The sequence below is a fragment of the Aquarana catesbeiana genome, linkage group LG08 (assembly GCF_042186555.1).
Source record: "Aquarana catesbeiana isolate 2022-GZ linkage group LG08, ASM4218655v1, whole genome shotgun sequence".
Lineage (NCBI taxonomy): Eukaryota > Metazoa > Chordata > Amphibia > Anura > Ranidae > Aquarana > Aquarana catesbeiana.
The window spans coordinates 270,191,013-270,200,492 of NC_133331.1; the positions used below are offsets into that span (position 1 = coordinate 270,191,013).

The 9,480-nt window shown below is 41.1% G+C and overlaps 1 long non-coding RNA gene across 1 annotated transcript; it reads right to left on the reverse strand.

Annotated features, from left to right (window-relative positions):
• Positions 1–4,051: 4,051 nt before the first annotated feature.
• LOC141106479 (uncharacterized) lies at positions 4,052–8,385 on the reverse strand. Its single transcript, XR_012235724.1, has 3 exons — positions 8,351–8,385; positions 7,424–7,502; positions 4,052–4,147 (listed from the first exon to the last, which is right to left on the reverse strand). It is a non-coding gene; the product is annotated as an uncharacterized lncRNA (long non-coding RNA).
• Positions 8,386–9,480: the final 1,095 nt, after the last annotated feature.

Genomic DNA, 9,480 nt, shown 5'->3' on the forward strand with positions numbered 1-9,480 from the left:
ATGTTTGTTGTATAACAATTTTTGCAGTAGCATTATCAAAAATCGAAATGTCCATTTCAGATAAAACAGGCCTGTGTAAAACCAACAAGAAAGCCAAAAAACTTGAACTTACAAAGTTCACATTAGGTAAAACCTGAAGGCTATATCAGACATCAGTATTTAGGAACTGGGTTTGATATAGCGTTCAGATGGGGGGAAATCACCCCTGGAAAAGCCAAATTTGGAAGATGCACACCAATTTACGAATGTCAACATGTGCTATCTGCCATCAGGGGGGATCAAGGGACGTGTTTTAGGGGAGCAAGCCCTTCCTCAACACTACTTTATAATTGAGGAAGGGGTTGCAGATAGCACATGTTGGCACACTGTGTGCATCCTCCAAATTTGGCTTTTCAAAACATTGCAAAAATATTTAAAAGATTGGACCACAATCCAAAAAGTGATTTTGTGGGGTTTTAAATTCGCCCCAAAACATCAATGATGTTATTATTTTTTTTAATAACATCATTAATTTTTTGCTGTATGTTTTGCAGTTCGACATTACACCCCATGATCTCCCCGATCAGGATCTGGGCACTTTCTGATGTGAAACGTTCTGGATCCCTCACATCACGATCACCTAAAAAGAGAGAAAGTAAACAAAAACAAGTCTCAAAAATCTGCCACCATCCATCTCTTTTACCTGAGCCTGTGGTCGCAGACACTCACCTGTTGTGGTGCCAATCTCCACCACATCTTCTTCTTCCTCCTGCTCTTCTTGGGTTGGTGTTAGTTCCCCTTCTTCCAGAGGTGGAGGGTCTGTGGTCTTCTCGGATGAGGGGTGTCCTCCGAGTCTTTTCTCCCCTATGTAAAACAAAAATGGTATAATTAGCACACAGATATTTGATGGCAGAACTAGAAATAGGAAACATTGCTTGGAAGTGGGGTACAATTGTCTATTTTAGCCGAGTTCCAAGATGTATTTTTTTTTTATTTGTCAAGCTGCAATACTTTACCTGTTTAGTACAAGCTTCACAGATGGAGACCCCCCTATAGTATACACTGGAGCACCTGTGTGGCCCCCTAATAAAAATGGTGTTCTTGTGTCCCACACTAGTGCTCCAGTGTCCAGATGTGAAAACAGCTGCTCAGTGTCCTCTCCTTACACACAATCTAGTTGGCATTTCATTCTAGTTACAAACCCATCTACACAAACAACTATTTGGCATCCAAGTAGGACCAAAAAAAATGTGGGAAAATGCATATGGCCTAAACAATGGTGTTTTGGAGGCCGAAAGAAAAATGTTTGATACGAACGAATAATGGGCCCATGAACATTAAAGTTGCCCTTTTAAACTGTACAATTAAGAAAAGCATATGGAGCAGCACGAACGCAATAAAGACAGAAAGAATAGGAACACAGCACAACTATTTACTTTTTTGCAGCACTCTCCAGATCTTTCGGTACTGCTCTGGCTCTCTCAATTTCAGGTCCGACCACCGCTTCCTGAGCTGATCTTTCGATCGTTGTACCCCGAACTTCTTCTGCAGGCTTTTGATCACTTTCGCCATGATCTTGGCCTTTCTGATATTGGGGTTGGGGTAAGGCCCATACTTTCCGTCATAGTCGGACTTCTTCATGATGTCGACCATCTCCAACATCTCCCCAAAGGACATATTTGTGGCCTTAAAGCGTCTCCTTCTGGATCGGGACGTGTCCAGATCCAGGCTTTCCTCCTCCTCCTCTTCGTTCCTGCAATTAGCACGCACCTGCTGTGACTCCGCCATGTGCTCTTCCCCCACTGCGCCGAACGAAAAGGGGCGGGGAATAGACTAGAAAGAACGTCAGGGGCGGGCGGAGTTACACGCATGCGCAGTGTGTATAAAGCGTAACACGCGTGCGTATTACGTACGATCCGTGAGCGGATGAAGGAGCATTGGACGCGCCGATCGTAAGAACGAAGGTAAGAGACAAACTTGTGCCTATACTGCTTCTACATTGAAGCCTATATAGTAACAAGATTAGGAGAGTTTTGTCTGACATTAGGCTTTGTCTTGTGTTGTGTCTTGCAGTGAACATGGATATCTTAGTGAAAGACAATGACTTCATGTCAGTATTCATAGATATCTTAAGGGAGCTGCCCTGTCTGTGGGAGATTAAACACCCCCATTACAAGAACCAAGCAAAGAGGAAGGCAGCACTGGTGCAATTGTGTGAAATTGTGAAGCAGGTGATCCCCACGGCAGACATCACCTATTTGAAGATCTTAATTGGTGGCCTGAGGAGCACATATCTAAGGGAGCACAAGAAAGTCCTGGATTCACAGAGATCCGGAGCAGCAGATGACATCTATGTCCCCAGGATGTTGTACTATGACAGGCTGCACTTTCTGGCAGGCCAGACTGAACCCAGGCCATCCCTCTCCAGTGTTCCTTCCACGCTTCCTTTCCCCCGGCTGAGGCTTCTGACGCCCAACCTGGGCCTTCCAGGCAACATGTGGAGGAGCCCAGATTGAGCCAGGTATAGCATTCCTCTAAATATTTCTGCTTGTCCAATCAATGATGTTAACTAGATGTTAGTTTGGAGTACTAATTTAGGATTGTGATTGATGAAGCAAAACATTACAACCATGTCCCTTTTTCATACACAGGGAAGTCTCAGCCAGGAGGTGGCCGAGCCGGCTGGCTGATCTGCAGGTCCCTCCACCCCCCTGAAAAGAGAAAGTGGCAGTAGGAGGAGTGCCCTAGAGGAGGCTACCGGAGGACTCTTTTGGAGGGCTACAGAGGTCCTGGGAGCACGACAGACCGTGGAGGAGGACATTGCTGCTGTCATTGCATATAAAATGCAAAGGATGGAGGAGGGCCAACAAGTCATGTGTGAGGCCCTCATATTGGAGGCTCTTAACAAAGGTATGAGGGGCCAAATGACAGCTCAGACACACCTTTGCGATGGTCCTCCTCCTCCTCCTGCAGGTCCTCCTCCTCGTCCTCCCTCTCCTCCAGGTCCTCTCAGTCCTCCTCCAGGTCCTACTCCTCCTCCTGCCACATCTCCAACTGCACAGCCACAGCCCGGAAGGAAGCGTGAAAGGAAGACCAGAAAGTGAGGACCCTGGATCCAGTCTGGTCGGCCAAAAAATGCAGCCTCTTGTGGTACCACAGCCTGGGGACACAGATGTCATCTGCTGCTATCTGGATCTCTGCGAATTCTGGACCAGACTGCCCTCCCTTACATATGGACTCCTCAGGCCACCAATTTTGATGTTCAAGAATTGATGTCTGCCGTGGGGGTCCCAGGCTTCGCTAATTTCTCCTGTTGATCCAGTGTTGCCTCCCTCTTTGTTTGGTTCTGAGCCCTTAATAAAGGATTTTTTTTTTTGAATTATACTCTCCTATGTGTTTTACTTCAAAAGGGACAGTTGGTTTGTGAGGATTCAGGTACATTTCAAATATACAATGTGAAATGAACAAAGGACACCAACAACAAACAATCTCCTTGAGATTAAATAATAAAAGATATCAATGGTGTTGGGGTAACTTGACACACAAAACACACACAAAAATATTCTGGAGTAAAAATAAAAATAACATTGAACAAAGATCAGCCTTTGAAAAAATTCAAACATTAAAAAAAAAAAAGGCTTAAAATCCCAAAAAAAATTAAATAAAAAAAAAATTCTGTCAGATGTGACAACTAATAACAATATATTCAGGGAATCCCAATAAAAAAACAAAAATAAAACTTTGTGTGAAGTGTGTGTGAATATGAGCAGCAAAACTACTTAATTCTTGTCACATTATAAAGAAGAAGAGAGTGCGCTGTATTAAACCATTTTTAACATTGCAGCGTGACGAAAGTGCTGTATCCATTCCGAACGCTAAGTTTACCAGAACGAGCTGTTCCGTCTTGGAATTTCTTCTGAGCATGCGTGGCACTTTGTGCGTCGGAACAGGCCACACACGGTCGGAATTGACGCGATCGGATTTTGTTGTCGGAAAATGTTATCTCCTGCTCTCCAACTTTGTGTGTCGGAAAATCCGATGGAAAATGTCCACTGGAAAATCCGACCGTGTGTACGGGGTATTACTCTTCCTCACAGAGAGATAAGTTGATGGTCCCAAGGAAGAAAAGGAGTAACAGGGATTTTTTCAAGGTGAACATCTTTGGGCTCTGCGGATAATTTGGATACATGGGAAAGAAAAAGAAAACAAAAGTGAAAACATGTTAAAAAAATAACATGGAACACCCTGATGTTAGGTTCAAATAAAAAAATTGTTCCAATATTATAAAAGGTCCAATGTTCATTTGCTCTAATCCATCATATTTTTTTTTTAATGGATTTGCTTGATGCTTCCCAGACTTTACTGGATCTGGCTACTCATAATTAAAACAATGATTAAGGGGTCTATCTTATTCCTCAATCCCACAAAAGGAATATCACAGCAGGTTCTTAGACGCCATTGGGGCTGGTTCACAAAAAACGGCATTCCAATCCCCATTATCTATGATTTCCAGGGCTTTCTATCATAAACAGGGATAACTTTTGTCTCACCTTGTCTACCCACTCTGGCCCTCACCCAAGCAGTGCCAAAGGATATTAGAGTGAAATTAATTTAACTGTATATGAATCTGCTTTACTAACTAGACTTAGGCTTCATATACACACTGCCTACTTTGACTGCTGGCCATGGGAAAATGCAAAACGCAGCAAAATTGCGACACAATTTTGCCACAGTTTTATTGCGATTTTGCCATGGTTTGTGTTTTCCCGTGGCCGGCGGTCAAAACATTCCTATTATCCTGAAAGTAATTCATCTGCGTTCAGGTGAGGGAGGTTGAGGGAGGTTGTAGCTCCCCTAACCACAGCAGCTCCTAAACTCTGGTAAAAGTCTATGTGTACATTGACACATAGGCTTTTATGGAGTTGAGTTTAGGAGCTTTGGCAAAAAACGCCATAAGCTCCTAAACTCAAGTTTAGGAGCTGCTAGTGTACATGAAGCCTAATTGTTTCTTTAGGGTTTTTCTTGTAGGAATGGGATGAGTCCCCAGATAATTGTCCCTGTGATATTAATTTATTCTAGGTTTGGAGAGAAGGAAATGAGACTATTAGGATTATGTGAAAATAATTGTTCATTATAAGGAATATGACTTATGAATGCAATCTTTCTACTGTACAATTTCCTAATAAGGGCACACACAATGAAATAATAATATCTGGTGTATAACTATATTAGAATATATAAAAATATTTGAATCAAATGATTGATATTGAAATTCAGTGAAAGTATGTTAGGCTGGCCATAAATTGAGCAAATTTCTTTTCTGCAACCACAGGTGTTGACACAGAGAGTGTTGACAGGGGAATCCCTCCCACTGAGCCATTGTGTTCTCCCGGTGAAGGAGCGTGGGAAGTCACCCCTGCTGGGAGAACACAGTTATTATTGATAGTGGCTTAAACAGCTGCTAGCAATAATCACATGTAAAATCTGGCAGGCTGGTTGTACACAAGTTAATCGATTGGTCAACTTGGGTACATTCAGCCTGTCCATACATGGCTGGAATCTCGGTTGGTTCCTGGTAAACTGGACAAGATTTGAACCGTCTAGGGCTGGTTTTGGGTTTTGCTATGTACTGAAGAGCAATATCCCATCCCCCTCTTCTACTGGTTGGCTGGTAAGAAAGATTTGAACTACACCATGTGCTAAATATATCTGCTCTATACTAAAATTGTTTTTAACACTCTGACACACATTTCCACATATCTGCACACATAAAACTGACTTACACAAAAAATCTTTGTTTCTACTATTTATGTTCCGTAGGTTTTATATATTTTTTTTATTTTCTTACTAAGTAAAATTTACTGTTAAACACATTTTTGATTTTGATACAATTAAATAAGTGCCTTTTATCTTTAAACATTTCCCATCCTTAAAGGTAGTTTAAGAAGTACCAAAAATAAATGTAACCAAAGCACCACTAATCAGCATACCAACAGGTATTTATTACGGGACCCCACTACGAGCTGTGAAGGAACTTTAGAGCCAAAAACCCAATCTAACCAGGAAAAGAAGAGACATTTGTGCTTTTTTTTTTTTTTTTTTTATAAAAGACTTTCTAACTGAATTATTCACAAGTCAGAGAATATACTGAATGCACAAGAACAATACATGGGGATTACAGTAATATGATTTAACAAGTATATGATATGTTTCTATTAAAAAGCTATTTGACTAAGCGTTGTCTGAATTTTAACAATTAAGCTAAATACAGCCTAGAGAGCCTACAAGAGTCCACATGTGTAGATCTACATCATAATAAATCACTAAGAACATTGGTATAAATAAAAGTCTAGAGGCTGGAGTAATGGGCTCTCGGGAGACCCAGACATCCCCTGCAGAGATCCCTGGTGCCTCGAGGGTTTGCACTGACCTCTTTTGCATAACGGATTTGATGACGTTGGATTGAATGCTATCTACACCAGGTGGCTTTGTCTTTGTTGGTGGCTTATACAGATTTTGGCTTTTGCCCTGAGTCCTGCACCTTAATCTTCGAATATGCTCTATGCTGTCAATTTTCCACTCAGATAATATATGTGATGATTGGGTCCTGCCTATGCACTACATCAGCAAGGTGAAGTGTTCGGTTATGGTATCCCCCTAGCTCCAACATCCAATACTCTAGATGTTTTGATTCACACACAGATAATAAAGCCCTGAAGAAGCGGCGTATACCACGAAACATTTTGGCAGAACCCATGTAACACGTGTGATATTTTGTCTGATATGTTCTTAAAACGTAAATGTGTTTTTATATATATATATGGGCCTACAGTTGCCCTGTTTTCTCTTTTTGATATAAAATATTATATGTACTAAATGATAAACTTTTTATATCTGTATAAAAATGATTGATGCATTTATGTGACATAACTTAATATATCTGTGGGCACCACCACCTTAAAAGCACATTTCTTTTATATATTCTCTTTTGGTTTGAGACCGTTGGACTCTCTCTCTCTCTCTCTCTCTCTCTCACACACACACTATATATATATATATATATATATATATATATATATATATATATATATATATATATATATATATATATATATATAAAGTCATACAGACATGATAGGCAATCATTCTTTCTTTAAGAAAAGGTGTTTTACACTTTTGGTTGACCATACCCATTTAGCAACTAGTATAGCGAAACAATGGATTCCTCAAACGCAGTTAAAGGTTAAAGAAACGTGGAAAAATAAATTACCTAAAAAAAAGCAATAATGAAGAAAATGATATGAGGAACCTTGCCATCATTTAAAATCAAAATAAAACAGGAGTAATTTAAATTTGACCTGAAATTTGAAAACAAGGTTTCTTTCCTTATCAATAATTAAATTAAGAATAAAAATAAGATAACAACATTCCAGCATATACTTACCGGGTGGTTCAGTTGGTTATGAGAATGTAGACAGCTGGAAGACTTCGGTGGAGGTCTACTCTACAAAGAACGGGGTTGGCTTATATAATAAAAGAAAAGGAAGTTGAGTAAACAGAAGTTTTAAATAAAATTACATTTAGCAGTCACATTTTTCTTAGGAACACATACCTGATACCACATGTATTTATTAAAATATTTGTCTTCTATCCTCCAGGTAGGACAAATATCAGCACCCATTCAGCAGTTTAGTAACCTCCAGAGCTCATATTTAGACAGTTTTAATCTAAAATCAATTTAAGAGGAATTCCAGCCCAAATGTATGCTTTGCCTTATATACAGTAGCATGGAGTCATTTTGGACAGTTAGTTATTCCTGTTTAAGTGTTCAACCAGTTTTGCTTAAAGGAAAGTGACCGGCACATTAAAACCCAACTTTGTATGTGACTTGCTGTTGCAATAAAGTTTTCTTGGTCCCAGAAAGTGATTGGATTCTGGGGACAGACCCCTCTTTCAGAAGACTCTCCTTGGATAAAAAGTTTTCCCATTTCTGTTCCCAGCAGTGGCAGGGCTCAGGGTAGCATTCATACTTACCAACCCTAGGCCCAGCATGAGGAGGGACACAGGAATAATGCAGTTGTGCTGCCTCCATCCCTCTGCTTCAACCAATAGGGACTGGCATGACTGAACCCCCAGTACCCCATCTATTCTACTACCATTAACCCACCACATATGAATCCACTCCAGAGTCCAGCCAGGGAGTGAGAAGAGAAGAGAAAGATGGGTTGGCCCCCAGTGCTGCTTGCTGGCCAGCCGCCCCTGAGGAAGACAGAGATGAGATGGAGGAAATGGAGTAATCAGGTAAGAAGAAATAAGAGTCCAGTAGTATCTGCCGCTGAATCTGTCCCACACTGTACAGTCACACTCTCACCTGTCACTTCTGAAATCTGGACAAAGTATTCATTACATGGAAAGGCAAATACTGAGAAAACACTGTTGCACATCAAGATCCTGCAATTTTTCATGCTGGCAGCTTTTAGAAACTATTTGCCTTTCCGTGTTAATTTATATTTTGCCCGGTTTTCAGAAGTTTATCCATTTTATGTTAGCTGCACACATATAGGTGACAGCAAGGCAGTGGGTTTTAATGGCATACTGCCACATATGTGCATAATTACAGTATATATATTACATAATTACCTAGTTAGTCTGGTTGAAAAAAGACACCAGTCCATCTAGTTCAACCAATAAAAGGGGAAAAACACATACAATATATATATATATATATATATATATATATATATATATATATATATATATATATATAAATATAATCCTATACCTACAGTTTATCCAGAGGAAGGCAAAAAACCCAGCAAGTAGCCAGGAGCTGGCTAATGTTGCCTGCATTGTCAGGAGACACTGTGAAGCATTGCTGCTGTGAAGCTGTTCTCTCCTAGTGTTCGTCCTGGACTCTGTGCTGTCAAATCCTGAAGATAGAGTTCTAAAAGTAAAGCAAAGCATCTTGGGATGTGTAGTCCAGGGAGCCAATATTTGCATTTAGCTGGTCTGTTTTGAACTACAAATACCAGTCGGCTGCGGAGGAAGAAGAGGATGCTAGGAGAGGTAAAAAAAAAAGGCCTGCGTGTGGGCGGGATCTCGCTCTTGGGATCCTGGCCTGGAACTGCGAGCAAGTGACTCTGTGTCAGTGTGTGCTGTGGCTGAGTCGCAGCCTGTGCTAGAGGGTGAGAGAGAGAGTCATCACGTGCGGGTGAAGGAGCATCAACTACCAGCTACTTCTGGCTGTTCAGTGGCAGCCTGGAGGCCGCTCTTCACACGTGCATGCCAGATCCAGCTGAGATGAAGCACAGTGTTACGCTGGACCACATTATCCCTTGAGCAGGGCTCTACCGAGGCCTATCATAAAGACTTCCCTTACCAAGAGTTATTGGGACTGGTGAGCAGCACTGGCCCATTCTATTACCACAGAGACACTGAATGCAGACACCATTGCCTTGTTCTTTTGCCTAAGCATGTAGGACCTGGTGCTACACTGACTCT